Source organism: Ahaetulla prasina, chromosome 3 (assembly GCF_028640845.1).
Source record: "Ahaetulla prasina isolate Xishuangbanna chromosome 3, ASM2864084v1, whole genome shotgun sequence".
In the NCBI taxonomy this organism is placed as follows: Eukaryota; Metazoa; Chordata; class Lepidosauria; order Squamata; family Colubridae; genus Ahaetulla; species Ahaetulla prasina.
In genome coordinates this window covers 153,774,125-153,789,082 of record NC_080541.1, presented here as the reverse complement: position 1 = coordinate 153,789,082, position 14,958 = coordinate 153,774,125, and the positions used below count along the sequence as shown (strand labels likewise).

At 36.6% G+C, this 14,958-nt stretch overlaps 1 protein-coding gene across 1 annotated transcript in view; it reads left to right on the top strand.

Annotated features, from left to right (window-relative positions):
• ADGRL2 (adhesion G protein-coupled receptor L2) overlaps positions 1-14,958 on the top strand; it is a 227,671-nt gene that overhangs the window by 30,809 nt on the left and 181,904 nt on the right. The window lies entirely within an intron of this gene.

Below are 14,958 nucleotides of genomic sequence, written 5' to 3'. Positions count from 1 at the left end.
AAGTGATAAAACTATGATTTATACTAAACTGGTGCCTTTTCCCCCCTCAGAGTTGCAGTTCAGTAAAAACTGCTTTTTATACTTACAGCTATATAAAATGCTTATTAATGGTAGCAGATGTTGCACTTTAATCCCCTAAAATGATTGTTTGGTACCAGCAGGAAATTTATTAAGCTTGAGTTGTGTGAAATTGTGTGTGCATAAGCTGCTATTTAGATTGTAAAAATGCTGTTGAAGATTGTCGAAAAGTTCTGCCTGTAATTGGCAGAAAGGTATTAGCTGCTCCCAAAGACGTCTGTTTCGAATGCTGCCCTTGTGCCCCTGCTGCTCTATCATTTATCTTCTTGTATTAATGTCACTGAATTATTAATTTATACATTGGGTTGGATGGGGTGAAGGCACCATTTAAACGTGTGGCAAATGTATCCTTATCGCAGGAGACATGAAAGGTAGTCATTTTGTGTTATCTATAAAATGGAAAGGACATTTTAAAATTTCATTTACAGTAATCCACTTTGCTTCCAGTAAAACACCTAGATTAGTGTTACCATAATATAATGTTCTTATTAAAATTTTGTAATCTTCTTTACTTTTTTCACGTATGGACACATTTTCTCTTCATTTGTACATTTAAAACACCCACCCACCAATGTTTCTTTACTATCTGATGGTTAGTAGGCAAATGGAGTGTGCTGTTAATTGCAGTTCAAAAATGTAATTCCTGTTAGTGGCATGTTGAAGCAAGCCAGGCCAAAAATTATGAGCATAATTATTAAGCCAAGCATTTCGAATAGGCAAAATGAATTTTGTATTCTGTGAAATATTTATCTCTGAAATACAAAAGTGGCCAAATAACTGCCTTATCAAATTCCAAAAGATTTTATGAATATGAAAAATCACAGAATGAACAAAATAAACTTTAAAAAAAAGAAAAAGAAAATGAGAGCAACTAAAATCTACAATTGCTTAAATAAGAATATTTCAGCAAAGCAGCCTTGAATTTATTTTAGCTGTGTTCCTAAACTTTATGGTAAAAATCTTCGGGGTTAAGAGTTCAAAGTTAGTCAGAATTATGGAATGCTAAATTCCATGAAAAACTTATAAGCAAGAAATACATATTTGCAGAATTTATTTTATGTACAGTACCTGTAACCTTACGCTAAAGTAGTGTACAGTAATACAAATTTGAATTTTAAAAATGCAATTTAAAATGTGCCCATCAACTTTAAATTGAATTTTAAAAAGTGTGAAAAGTTACATAACCTTTGACATTTGTTTGAATGCCTTTAGAATAGCGCCAGTTCTGCATGCAAAATGCAACTTTAATCTTTCTTTTCATAATAACAGTCCTAAGTTTGGTAGCAATAGCGATAGCACTTAGACATATATACTGCTTCATAGTGCTTTCTGTAAAGGGGTTCCTAAGTGGTTTACAGAGTCAGCATATTGCCCCCAACAATCTGGGTCCTCATTTTACCAACCTTGGAAGGCTGGAAGGCTGAGTCAACCATGAGCCGGTCAGGATCGAACTGCTGGCACTCAGCAGAATTAGCGTGTAATACTGCATTCTAACTACTGTGCCACCATAGCTCCTCTCAATCGTCTTGGTATCTTCACTCAGCTTATTTTTTTTTTTTTTGAATTTATATCCCGCCCTTGTCCGAAGACTCAGGGCGGCTTACATTGTGTTAAGCAATAGTCTCATCCATTTGTATATTATATACAAAGTCAACTTTTATTGCTCCCAACAATCTGGGTCCTCATTTTACCTACCTTATAAAGGATGGAAGGCTGAGTCAACCTTGGGCCTGGTGGGACTTGAACTTGCAGTAATTGCAAGCAGCTGTGTTAATAACAGACTGCATTAGCCTGTTGAGCCACCAGAGGCCCTTTAAAGAAGCACCATACTTGACCCTTAATATATGAGATATGGAGGGAGCCGGGTGAGGCTCTTTGGAATCTACACAAAGTTTTGGAAGTTGAGGGTTGTTTAATGCAGCCTTGCGTATTTTATGCCCAAATAAAATTCATGTAAAAAACATTATCTCTTGCCATATCCTTAAAGGCAAGAAGGTTCTGTATGAAACTCCAGCATTTGTTTCCTTTGTAGACCTCTTACCTCCATCAGCTGAGCAGTGTTGGTATTGTTGTTGCCCTCCACATCTTGTGGCAATAATGCTATGTAGTGTGGTTGGAGTTAAAAACCACGTAAGATTCAGTCTACGTCAAGCGTGTTGCCACTTTTTAAGGTTGGATGGGGGGAAGGTTTCTCTGTGCAGCTTTCTATCCTGCTGTTTGTGAAATCTTCTAATGGTCTAGAAAGGGAATGAGAACAAACTGGAAAGCCAGAGAGAGTTGGTTCCTCCCCTCCCCTCCATTATTTAAAAAAACATAATTATTATAAAGCTTCCTAAATGTGCAACTCCCCTGCTGTGTAAAGTGGTATGTCTGGAAAATCACTTTATGTCAATGACTGGCAATAGGCGCTGTTTTTTCTGCTGATGATATGCATAGTGGGGTTAGGTGAAAAGCTAGCTGATAGTATTATATACATTCCTCCCTTATGGATTTTCTTGCTTTGTTTTGGTGGTAATTTAAAGATCTCAAGAAATTGTTCTTTTTATATATATAACCCTAAGTAATATATGTCAGCCACCATTTTTTTCCCTCTTTTTAGAGATTAAAATAGCACCATAATCTACAAGCGGGATACTAGAAAGAGATAGAAAGAGCTCTGTAGCTTTCACGTTTGTCTGCAGAGAGGCGTTCCACTACCTTGAGATAATTAAATGGTCTGTAAAGCATTTGGGGAATAAGGCTTCACGGAAAGCACTCTAATAGTTTATTTTATTTTTTGTTGTTGGTTTTTAATGGGACTAATCTTTGTTCCACTGGGACTTTGGGGCTATCGGAATGAGAGTAAGGAGTTGAGGAATTCTCTTTACAGATGTACTAATGGTGCTTTTAAAAGACAAAGAGAGGATATAGAAGAGAGGAGGGGGATTCAGAACTAGACAAGATAGCATTTAACGATCGTATGTTTACAGTCTAATTAAATATATTTAGCATCAGCAGTGTCACAAAAGCCGACTTTTCCTTAAATGTAAATTTTTCATAAAATGTCAAGCAGGTAATGGTTTTAGGACTGTGCTTATGAACATATTCAGGCCTTATGAAGATTTCTTTTTTTCCCCCTCTGTTGCTACAGATTTTTTTTTTTTTTTAAATTAGATTTGTTTTATCTTCAATTACCTCATTCTTGCCAAGAAATCTCTGCTGGTGGTATTGATGACCTAATATATGACAGACCTTAGGTCATTATTATTTCATTTAGTGGTTGTATGTATAGACCAAGAGGGAATCTGAATATTGATCCTCTGAATGGCTAGTAACAATGATTTATGAGCTAGGAATTCAGCACAGTGAGCCAAATAGAGTAGCAAGATTACATCTTATGAGTTACAATTGATTTTGTTTCATATTTTGCTGCACAGTGATTAGACTATGCTATCACAAATATTAGTTTGGAACCTGTGTTATTTCTTGGAGAATCAGAATGTAGAATTAATTAGCAGTAAATGCAGATAATATGTCCATCAGCACAGCTTTGAGAATTGAGAATGGTCAGCCTAAGCTGTTTTTCTTTATTCTACTTAGGCTGTTATGATTTTAGGTTGTTTTCTGTTCAATTTTGCCCACTTTGATGTGAAACTGATTTATTTTTAAACATCATGTGAAACTGATTTCCTAATACAGTGTAAAACATTGCAGAACATTGTCTGCATATTGAACAGAAAAAACATGGCTGGTGTTTTGGAATCTATTATTGCAAACTAAGGGAATAATTGCATAAAATATTAACCTATCAATTACATTCTGCATTTTTCTTCTCCTTGATTAATCTTTTCCAAGTCTATTTTAAGTATAGAAAAAATGTGCATGGAGATTATATATTCTCAGTTTTAAAGTATAATACAGTAGGTGCCTATAGAGTTTAATGAGAAGACATTTTAAGTGAATAGGCTGGGCTCCTCCATTCATTCCATTGACCTCCATCGAGAAGACCTCTGATTATGACTTTAATGTATAAGCAGGTAAACCTGAGTTAGACAATGCAGGTTTCACAGTGTTTCCACATTGGCTGTGAAGGTTTTCCAGTGGAATCAGACAACTGCTATCCCAATCACTTTTTTTTCTCTTCCTTCAGGATTTAAAAATGGTAACTTTTAAGGAATAACACTATACATCCATCACAGTATTTTAGTCATTTACAAAAGGCATAGAAGGGCATCATCACTGGGACAGAACAGAAAAAAAACTCCTACTTGAATAGTGTATACATATGGTCCTTTTAGAAGTTAAGGAGCTTATACTGTTTCCCCAAAAATAAAACCCAACTGGAAAATAAGTCCTAGCATGATTTTTCAGGATGCTCGTAATATAAGCCCTACCTCCAAAATAAGCCCGTTAAGATTGTCAGCCAGATGGATGCATTTCCCCAAAAATAAGACCTAACCAGAAAATAAGCCTAAAGCCTTTTGCAGCAAAAATTAATATAAGACCCGGTCTTATTTTCGGGAAAACATGGTATATAATTAACCTGGAAACTGAAAGATAAACTAGCTCACTCATGTAGACTATTAAAGAAACTTTTTTGGGCAAAATATATTTCCAGTTTCATGGTATTATTCCATCTAATGTAAGGTATTTAATTGCCAATTTTCTTTCATTTATTGTTAAAAAATTAAATGACTTTAAACTAGTGTTTCTTGCATAGTCCACATACCTTCACACAGTTACATTGTGTGTGGAAGGCGAATCCTTTTGCATAACGATTGGCCTCAAGCCCATAAAAACTACAGTTGCAACTTGCAGTACCTTGAATATAAGGCTTTATTTAACCCAATTAATCAATGGGGTTAAGTAAACAGGATGGTATATGTAACCCACAAATGTATTTGTTTTGTTAAATCTTCATGCTTGGTTTTATTTTGCCTGGTGGAGATTGGATGGTGGCTAACATTTGAACTGGGATTGTCAGGTATGAACGTTATGCGTGTACTTATTTTTTTCTCTTAACTCACTTATTCCTCCTATTTCCATTTTTCTTATACTGAGAAGAAAAAGGCCACAAGTAAATTTATTTATTCATTAAATTTATATGCTACTAATCTCACCGTCAAGCAGCATAATATATCATCCAGAGCTGTTGGCATGTCTTATCATAGTCTCATTACTTTGTTTGCTAATCCTTCTAATAAATTATCTGTTTTATTTTGAGGAAACACATACTCACTTAACGATGGGTGGATCTTTATTAGCTTATAATCTTATATCCCCTTGAATGATTATCTTCCACCAATTCAATATTGACTCTTTAATGCAGGGGTCTCCAACCTTGGTCTCTTTAAAGCTTGTGGACTTCAACTCCCAAAGTCCCTCAGCCAGCAAAGCTGGCTGGGGAACTCTGAGAGTTGAAGTCCACAAGTCTTAAAGGGACCAAGGTTGGAGACCCCTGCTTTAATGAATACAGAGATAGATTTTTGTCAGGACAATTTCACCCCACCTGGTAGTTCAAATCTTTCAGTGGTCTCATGTCACAAATGTAAATGAATCCATTGATCTTGTTGGTGGCCATCCTCTCATTCACTTTTTTTCCCATCTTTCCCAGCATTACAGACTTCTCTGGAGAGCTAGAATGTGTGTTGGAATTATGATAATTTGAGCCTGGTCATCAACTCTTGATTGATGTCTTCTTACCTAGGCTAAGGAGTTAATAACAGAGGAGTTAATGCTATTGAATTAATGGCTGCATTTATTCTTAACAGTAAGCCAGGTTTTCATTATGGGTTGTTGAACAAACCATAATAGCCTGATCTGTACATAATATAGGCAGGAGTGGGAAAATTGTGATCCAGGAGCTGTAGGCAGGTAATGATCTCTCTTTCTACAGCCTGTAGAACAGGGGTAGTCAACCTTGCACTTTTGTATCTCTGTTAGTAGTAAATTTTTCTAACCGCCCACCGGTTCGGGGGGAGATGTGTGAGCTATTCTGGGATGAGGCTCTTTTGTTTGCAGTTATACTATAGCGCCATTTAGTTTCACTTACGTAATGTGAACTAAAGTTATGCGCGGGCAATACAAATAATATATTTTCAGAAATTTAAATTGTCACAGGGAATTTTATGAAAACCTAATGAAAATGTTTTTAAATAATGCTATGAAATTTTTTTTAAAAAAGTCAATTAAATTAAAAAAAAGGAAAGTGCTTCAGTATCGGACAAAACCCCTACCACCCATGATGAAAGCTGGAATGCCCACTAGTGTGCAGTAGGGACCAGGTTGACTACCACTGCTGTAGAATATTTTCTGACTACTTTCAAAATTCACTTTCCCAGTACAGGTAGTTCTCGACTTACAACAGTTCATTTAGTGACTGAAATTACAATAGCAACGAAGAAGTGACTTTAACCGGATTTCACATGACCATTGAAGTATCCCTGCTGTGAATAAAATTCAGACACTTGGCAACTAACTCATATTTATGACAGTTGCCGTGTCCCGGGATCATGTGATCATCTTTTACAACCTTCTGACTAGCAGAATCAATGGGGAAGCCAGTTTCACTTAATAACATGTTGCTAACTGAACAACTGCAGTGATTCACTTAACAACTGTGAAAAGAAAGGTCATAAAATGAAGCAAAACTCATGTAACAACTGTCTCGCTTAGCAATAGAAATTTTGGGCTCAGTTTGTGGTTGTAAGACGAGGATTGCCTGTATTCAAAAACTAAATATTTATTGTCTTTAATTTTGTTGTATGTTGCTCAGAATCGCTTTCTCCTAAGATGGGAGGCTCTTAGGTAGATAGATAGGTAAATGAGTGGGCAGGTGACAGATAGACAAACAGATAGATAGAAAAAAGAACTTAAAAACCAGGGAAACCAGTTTGATATAGTGGTTAAAGTGCTTGCCTAGAAACCAGGAGACTATGAGTTCTACTTCCACCTTATGATGATGAAAGCTGGCTGACTGACCTTGGGCCAGTCATTCTGTCTCAGCCCAACTTATCTCACAGATCTGTTGCGCGGGGAGGTGGGGTGGAAATGGGAGAAGTGAATATTATGTATGTTCATTGCTTTGAGTTACCTATAAAGTAATACACTTGCATCTTCTAAAAAGGTTGTCATCTATACTTGAGTGGTGATTTTTAACCGATTTTGTAATGCCTGAACAGGATCTAGGGCAGTGATGGCTAACCTTTTATTCCTCGGGTGCCAAAAGTGTGTGTGTGCGCGTGACCACATGCGCGTGTGCCCACACCCATAATGCAATCCCCTGTGCATGCATGTGCGACCCTCCTGTGCCCCATTTTGGGCCTAACAGGCTTCCCTGAAGCCTCCTGGGACCAAAAATGGGCCATGGGAGTCATGCCACATGCACGCATGACTCTCCCATGCCCCCCCATGCATTGCATGAATGTGTGTCTCCCATATGCATGGCAGAGACCCAAAAATCAGCTGGCCGGCAGGAGGCGCATGCGCATGCTGACCTAGGGTGACTCCTTACGTGTCTGCAGAGATGGCTCTGTGTGCCATAGGTTCGCCATCACAGATCTAGGGAATATCTGCAATGATGCAAAAGAGAGGGAAAAGTCACCACCATTGGTTCCATCTTTGTGTTCATAACTTCACAGCCATTTTTCAGACATATCTCCCTTTCAACCACCTTCACCATTAAACCTCATTTTTCTTTCAGGTAGGGGTATGCAAAATATTGCAAACCTGAATTTGAAACTGCTTATCCTAGCCATTCTGGAATTCTTCCAGGTATGAAATGAGACTTACTTCAATTTCAGAATACCTACTTCAAATTTAAAACAGCTGCTTCAGTTTCGAAACAGTTCTGGAAGAGTCAAAATGGCCCATTCTGAACTTGAGACAACTGTTTCATTTCAAAACATATTATATGGCCATACTTTCGTGTAAAGGAAGAACTTGTATAGTTTTAACAGAATGAAACTTAATTAAAAACAGAACATGGAAATGGGCTGTTGGTTGTTTTAAGTCACTTCCTCCCCCTCCAACTTTGTATATTAGGTTGCATTCAAAATGAACTTACCATGTAGGTTGATAGAATTGAAGCTACTTTATGTAAGGAGTGCAGTGGGATTCCATGGTGAAACTGAATCACTACTAATACTATCTATCTATAGAGGTACTGTTTGATAGGAACTAGGAAAACCATTAAATTGTCTGCTGTTGTTTCTTCTTAAAAAAAGTGAACATATCCTATATTGGGATGTTAAGATGAGACTACTGCAGACTACTTTTTTTTCTCTTCTCTTCTCTTCTCTTCTCTTCTCTTCCCTTCCCTTCCCTTCCCTTCCCTTCCCTTCCCTTCCCTTCCCTTCCCTTCCCTTCAAATTTAGTGTATGAGACCTATTTATTTTGCAGTTCTTGCACAGGCCTAGGAGTGTTTAATGAACAGAATGGTAAACATCTACAGATTGTGCCTCTGGTGTCCAAACTATCAGCATATTTAACATGCTCAGCATGAGGCTAAGATATTACAGCTGATAATAGTGGTAATTGACTTTCTTGTGCATTCTGTTTCCTCTCTCCCCCTGCCAATCCAGAGAGTAATCATGAGGGCAAACTGAATGGCTGGTTAGCACACAAGACATCTGAAACATTTTTTTTAAAAAAAGTAATATGACTTGGAATGAATTGGAGCAAAAGTGTAGTGAATGTTGGTAACAATTATGATAGTGATAATATAGAAAGTATGGAGGAAAGAAAGAGAATATTGGGAATAGAGTATTATTACTGCCTCATTAGCTGAAGCAGATTTTGCTTTCCTAAATTGTTAATCTGAGAGACCATTTTTTTATGTGAATAGGAACAGATCAGTGAGTTGGGAGATATTCTGTGTAGAAATGAACAAAATCTCTTAGGAAAAGAAGCTAACCTCTATGATATGGTTTTTGACAGTGGCAGCCATCTTTTCCCTCATTTCTGTTCTCTTGCCCTCACTTCTTTCCCTGAAAGTAACTGATGTAGACCTCAATGACTATGTGGTCGGAGAAGATAAAGTTATAATGCTTGAAACACTGTAAGCATTAGTGTTTTGTTTGTTAGGCAGTAAATTTTTCTTTGTGTGTAAACTGGGTTGTAACCATTAACATAGGATCTAGTCTGTTGTGATCTCACTTTCAGCTTAGATTCAGGGCTGGTGTATATTTATCTCATACTGTTTCAAGTATTGCTAAAGCACTGATCTCTCACTCAGAGCATACAGCATCTGAGTTCATAAAAATGATTCTCTTAGTATAATACGGTGACTGACACTATGTCGTTCCCTTCCGTGATACTTTACAGATAGTCCTCACTTAACAGTCACAATTGGGACCAGAATCTCGCTCTTCTAGCAAAATAGTTGCTAAGTGGGATATGTGACTGCTTTGCTCAATGGCTGCGATCCCAGCACTCTTGCGGAACTTAATCAAGCTTTGTGGAAAGACTGTAGCTGGCTCACCTCAACTTTAAGCCAGAGGTTCTCAGAACATGTATCATGATTCTCTAGAGGATTTCAGTGAATTTGAGGGAGTTTACACTAGCTCTCTTTCTTTCTGGACACCAGCAGCGTTCACTAAGCTTCTGGCATTGGACCAGACTTTGTGGGAGATCTAGCCACCACTTTGCTGGCTTTTGCACTCCTAGCAACAGTTTGTGAAATAGCCCCTGCCAACTTTGGAGTGCTGCTAAGCCAGTTCAGCTACGATTAAGGTTCTTCCCTATATTCATATATTCTCTTTATGAAATATAGCTTTTCCTGATTTCTTCTGTGATACATATTCAATCCTGGTACTGAATTTGTTAGCCTGTTGCAAGTAGCCCAAAGCCCAAGTTTTCCATCTTGAGTTATCATTCTCATACTAAAAAGAGAAACAGTATAATATTTGGACAAAGGTCACTGAATGAAAGACCTGGTTCTGAAAATGATTTTGGATAACTGTCCAGCTTTGGGTATGTAAGATTGGCTCACATTTGGACAACCGACTAGCTACCACTCTGTCCTGGTAGTGAGAAACATATTATATAATATTATTTTGATATCATTATTAATTTTATAAGTTTCGAGAGATTTAGGAGATACAATAAAGAGAAATGTTTATTTCAAGGCTATAGATGCCTTCAAGGCTATAGTTAAAAGTACTGGTACTTATTCTGCAAATGACTGTGCTTGAAGAAGGGGCTGGCTTCGTCTACAGTCTTTGAATGTAAATAAAAATGATGATGATGATGATGAATCATTGTTCATCTGCTGTTCTTCTGTAGACTTTTAGGAACCAGGCAGTATGACACAATGGCTACCAGAACCATTGGACAGTATCTAAAGAAGCAGTATCTTTGATAGAATAGTATCTAAGGAAGCATTCTAGCCCAGTAATCCTATGTCAGATCCAATCCTTAGATTGGAGTTAAAATACTTCAGTTTTATGAAAAGTTTAACAGATAGCTATAACCATTGTTATAGCTAAGATTAAATGTAAATTTAATTTCAAGCTGATTTTTGTTTGTCCCTAAAAGCAATCCTTCCTTCCTTCCTTCCTTCCTTCCTTCCTTCCTTCCTTCCTTCCTTCCTTCCTTCCTTCCTTCCTTCCTTCCTTCCTTCCTTCCTTCCTGATATTGTTTGTTTGTTTGTTTTAAATGGGCTTAGGATATATGCTCTAATTTTCCAAAGTAAAATTCTTCTGATGAAGATCAGGCTGTTTCCCAGAGGGAAGGATTTAAGTTACAAGTGAAGTTTTCCAGGCAGCTTTAGTTGCATTGAAATCTAATCTGCTTTTTGGCTCTAAAGGCTGTCTCCCTTCCTCACTGTCAGGCCCAGCTATGTATGAGCTTTTTCTCTTTTTAAAGTCTGAAGGGAAATGGGCTATTTGCAAAGAATGACCACTTACTATGATCTACATTTTCTGTTTGCATAGAAGTAACCCGATACAGCTTTTCCTGCTGGTGTTTGCCTGTTTTGGGTTTTGTTGATGCAAGATTTTAATGATTGTGTCTCCTTATCTGTGCAATTACATGGTCTGAAAGACTAGGCTGTCAGCAACATCCTTGGTCCCAAGTATTCTCTGGCTCCAGGATTTATACCTGCTAATGTTTGTGGGGGACAGGGGAGGGTAGATAAAGCATGCTGCTTATGCTAGAGTCATATAATAAAATTATTGGTTATTTTCAATAAAAAGGAAAGTCTTTCCTTCTTCGAGATGCATTAGCCAATTCTTTGAAAAAAATAAGCAGTCAAATGTCTTCATTCCTATTTGAAGGATTTTTTTTTAAAAAAAATAGGTATCATTGTATAGATATAGGTGTTACAAAAAGTCTTAAAAATTCTTGAATTAATATTACCCTAAAATCATTGCATTTCAATAGCAGTGGTTAAATATGCATTCCTTGGAGATAATGCTTGAAAGAAATGGTTCAATTAATCCCTAAGAGCTGGAATTCAGGTTTGTCATAATATCTAAGAGACAAAAATCAAGATACATTTTGTTATGGCCAACCTCATTCCACACAGAAGTATCTCTTTGCATTACCTTCCAGCCAATAGCTGTTACTGTAATATTTATATTGTACTTGACATTGCTTTCTGTTATTTTATATATTCCAACAATTCAGATGGACCAAACCTCAACATAAATCTAACCATATTGTCACTTTAAAACAACAATAACAACACAGTCTGGAAAACTGTTTCTTTGTCCTTTAGAAAAATGGTCTTTAATTTCCAGTGTTTTAAATATTTGCTTTCTTTCCTTGTTTCTTCAAACAGCTTACAGTAATGAAGTGACATGCAAAAATTAAAAAAAAAATCATTTAGACTTTTCAATGTCCAATCTTTTGATGCATTTCTCATCTTTGGAAGATGTATGTAGATGAGCACTTTGTTTTGAATCCCAAAAGCAAAAACATAAACAAAGAAATCTCATTTTTTTTTTAAAAAAAACTCCTTCAGTAATAATCAAATGTTAGCTTTATTTCCCTTGCAATTATTAATTTATCTCAGCTGGGCACTCTTGTTATTCTAATGATCATATTGGTTCACTTTTTATTGTCTATAAAAGTTCGTGAAGTCTGCTATTACTATTCAGGCTTTTGTTCGATAAAGTATCCTAAACATTCTTCCTTTGCCTGTCCATGTATGTGTGCTGTGGGTATAAATACAAGACAGCCCATCCTTCTTTGCTAAATAGCTTGACTGTTTTTTCTAATCGGGACTAGTTTTTGCAAAGAAAAAATAAAAATAAAAAGACAAACCATCCTTTCAGCGATACATGTAACTTGTTTCTTTGCGGATGCTATAGATTTTTCACTAGAGAATGCTCGTCTTGCTGTGGGTATAAGACTTCAAGATGTAACGTAATTATTCCTTTGTGTCAGCTTCAGGATACTCCTGCAGCAGCTGATGTGTCACCTCTAGATTAACTAGCAATAGATCTTTTCTCTTTTCCTTTGTTTTTTATTATACCTCTAGGTATCTGCCGAGAACTTCTTCTGTCACACTTTTGAAAGTAGCAAGAGAGTTGTACATTTTTTTGGGAGAGGGGGACTGATCTTTTCTTTTTTTTAGAACCTTTGTTTTTGTACCCATCAAAAGTGCTTTTTTCATACTCCACTGGTATATTAAAGTGGGAAAAACTGAATTGTAGTTTGAAGGTAGCCTAATACCACTTATGAAATTGAATAGGCCACATGAATAATTTCTGAATGATTGCTGAGATAGCATCCTTCTTCCAAATCGGTCCTGAATATTTACCTACTCAAGAATTTTTCTTTTCAGAGTGCTATAGCATGCAAGTAAATCCTTGATATAGAAACACATTTGGGAGTGGAATTTCTTTCATAAAAAGCTGTGGTCACAAAGCAAGTCATATGTCTGGACCTGATTTTAGGACCATTTTTACCATGGGCCTAAGCAAATAACCCACAGTCATTAAGCAAAACTAGCTTTCCTAATTTTCTTTGTCAGAAGCCAGACAGAAAAATAAAAATAAAAAGACAAACCATCCTTTCAGCGATACATGTAACTTGTTTCTTTGCGGATGCTATAGATTTTTCACTAGAGAATGCTCGTCTTGCTGTGGGTATAAGACTTCAAGATATAACGTAATTATTCCTTTGTGTCAGCTTCAGGATACTCCTGCAGCAGCTGATGTGTCACCTCTAGATTAACTAGCAATAGATCTTTTCTCTTTTCCTTTGTTTTTTATTATACCTCTAGGTATCTGCCGAGAACTTCTTCTGTCACACTTTTGAAAGTAGCAAGAGAGTTGTACATTTTTTTGGGAGAGGGGGACTGATCTTTTCTTTTTTTTAGAACCTTTGTTTTTGTACCCATCAAAAGTGCTTTTTTCATACTCCACTGGTATATTAAAGTGGGAAAAACTGAATTGTAGTTTGAAGGTAGCCTAATACCACTTCTGAAATTGAATAGGCCACATGAATAATTTCTGAATGATTGCTGAGATAGCATCCTTCTTCCAAATCGGTCCTGAATATTTACCTACTCAAGAATTTTTCTTTTCAGAGTGCTATAGCATGCAAGTAAATCCTTGATATAGAAACACATTTGGGAGTGGAATTTCTTTCATAAAAAGCTGTGGTCACAAAGCAAGTCATATGTCTGGACCTGATTTTAGGACCATTTTTACCATGGGCCTAAGCAAATAACCCACAGTCATTAAGCAAAACTAGCTGTCCTAATTTTCTTTGTCAGAAGCCAGACAGAAAAATAACGAATCACAATCATGTAACCTCTAGCAGTTACAGCTGTTGTAAATGGGAAATAATTTCCAAGTGCCCAAATTACAATCACATGACAATGGGGGTTGTGTGACAGTTGAAACATCAAGGATTGGTCATAAAGTCATGTTTACAACTTTACAGTAAGTTACATTTACATCGTAACTTTGAACGGTTATAAGTTATGGACGATCTGTTACCAATTATAAGAGTATAAAAATTTAGGAAAAAGTATACAGGGGAGTTAAAAACAGTAAGGATTTGGGAAACTAGACTCCTATTTTTCCCTGTTTGCACTTTCATTACAAATATCTTCTGAATTGCAGGATACATACGGTACGTGTAATTAACCAATTTTCTTCCTTCCTTTTATTAATGTGGAGTAAACCATTGCATTAAATAACAAAAGAGAGTTTACTGGTTGTCTCAAAGCAGCTACTACAGTGCAATTATAGGCAGGTGTACATTTTTCAAAATATTCAGGATGCAAAGATTACTATTCCTTCATTCAAGGACCAGAAACAGACAATGAACTAACATATTAATTTATGTGATATAGAATTTCCCATCTTGCCACAGTGACTCTACTTCTAAGCATATTCCAAAATAAGGGACATTGAAACAATTTCTGAGCATTATCTTTAGGATCATACAGCACATCTGTTATGAGTGATTTTTCTAACCCTATTAGGCACAAATGTAACGTAGGCTGAATTTGGCCATTTTGAAAGCCAAGCAACAGTAAGCTGGATTTGGCACGATTCATATTTTCCCAGCTATTTGAAAAAGAGCAAGTTTGGAACTTACATTGTTGGTTTGACTCTTCTATTCTTTGGCAATGTAGTGAGTCAAACAAAGGCGACCAGGGCAGATTTAACTGTTCACAGCTTTGTAGTTATTTGTTTGCATTTGCAAAAATAACTTTTGCTGCCTTAGCTGTAGGCAGCTTTTTCAAAGAGAGATGAACATTCACGGAAGTGCACAATGCCTCGTCTCCTGCTGTGTTGTAGAATGCAGTTTGCTTCTCAGCACAGAGAAAATCCACAGATATACATCAGTTTCTAGTTCTGGGTGGAGATGAGTAATAGTTTTGGATAGAAATATACAAAAGCAATGGAGAAATAGATGCAAGCATTCTCTTGTCGTATT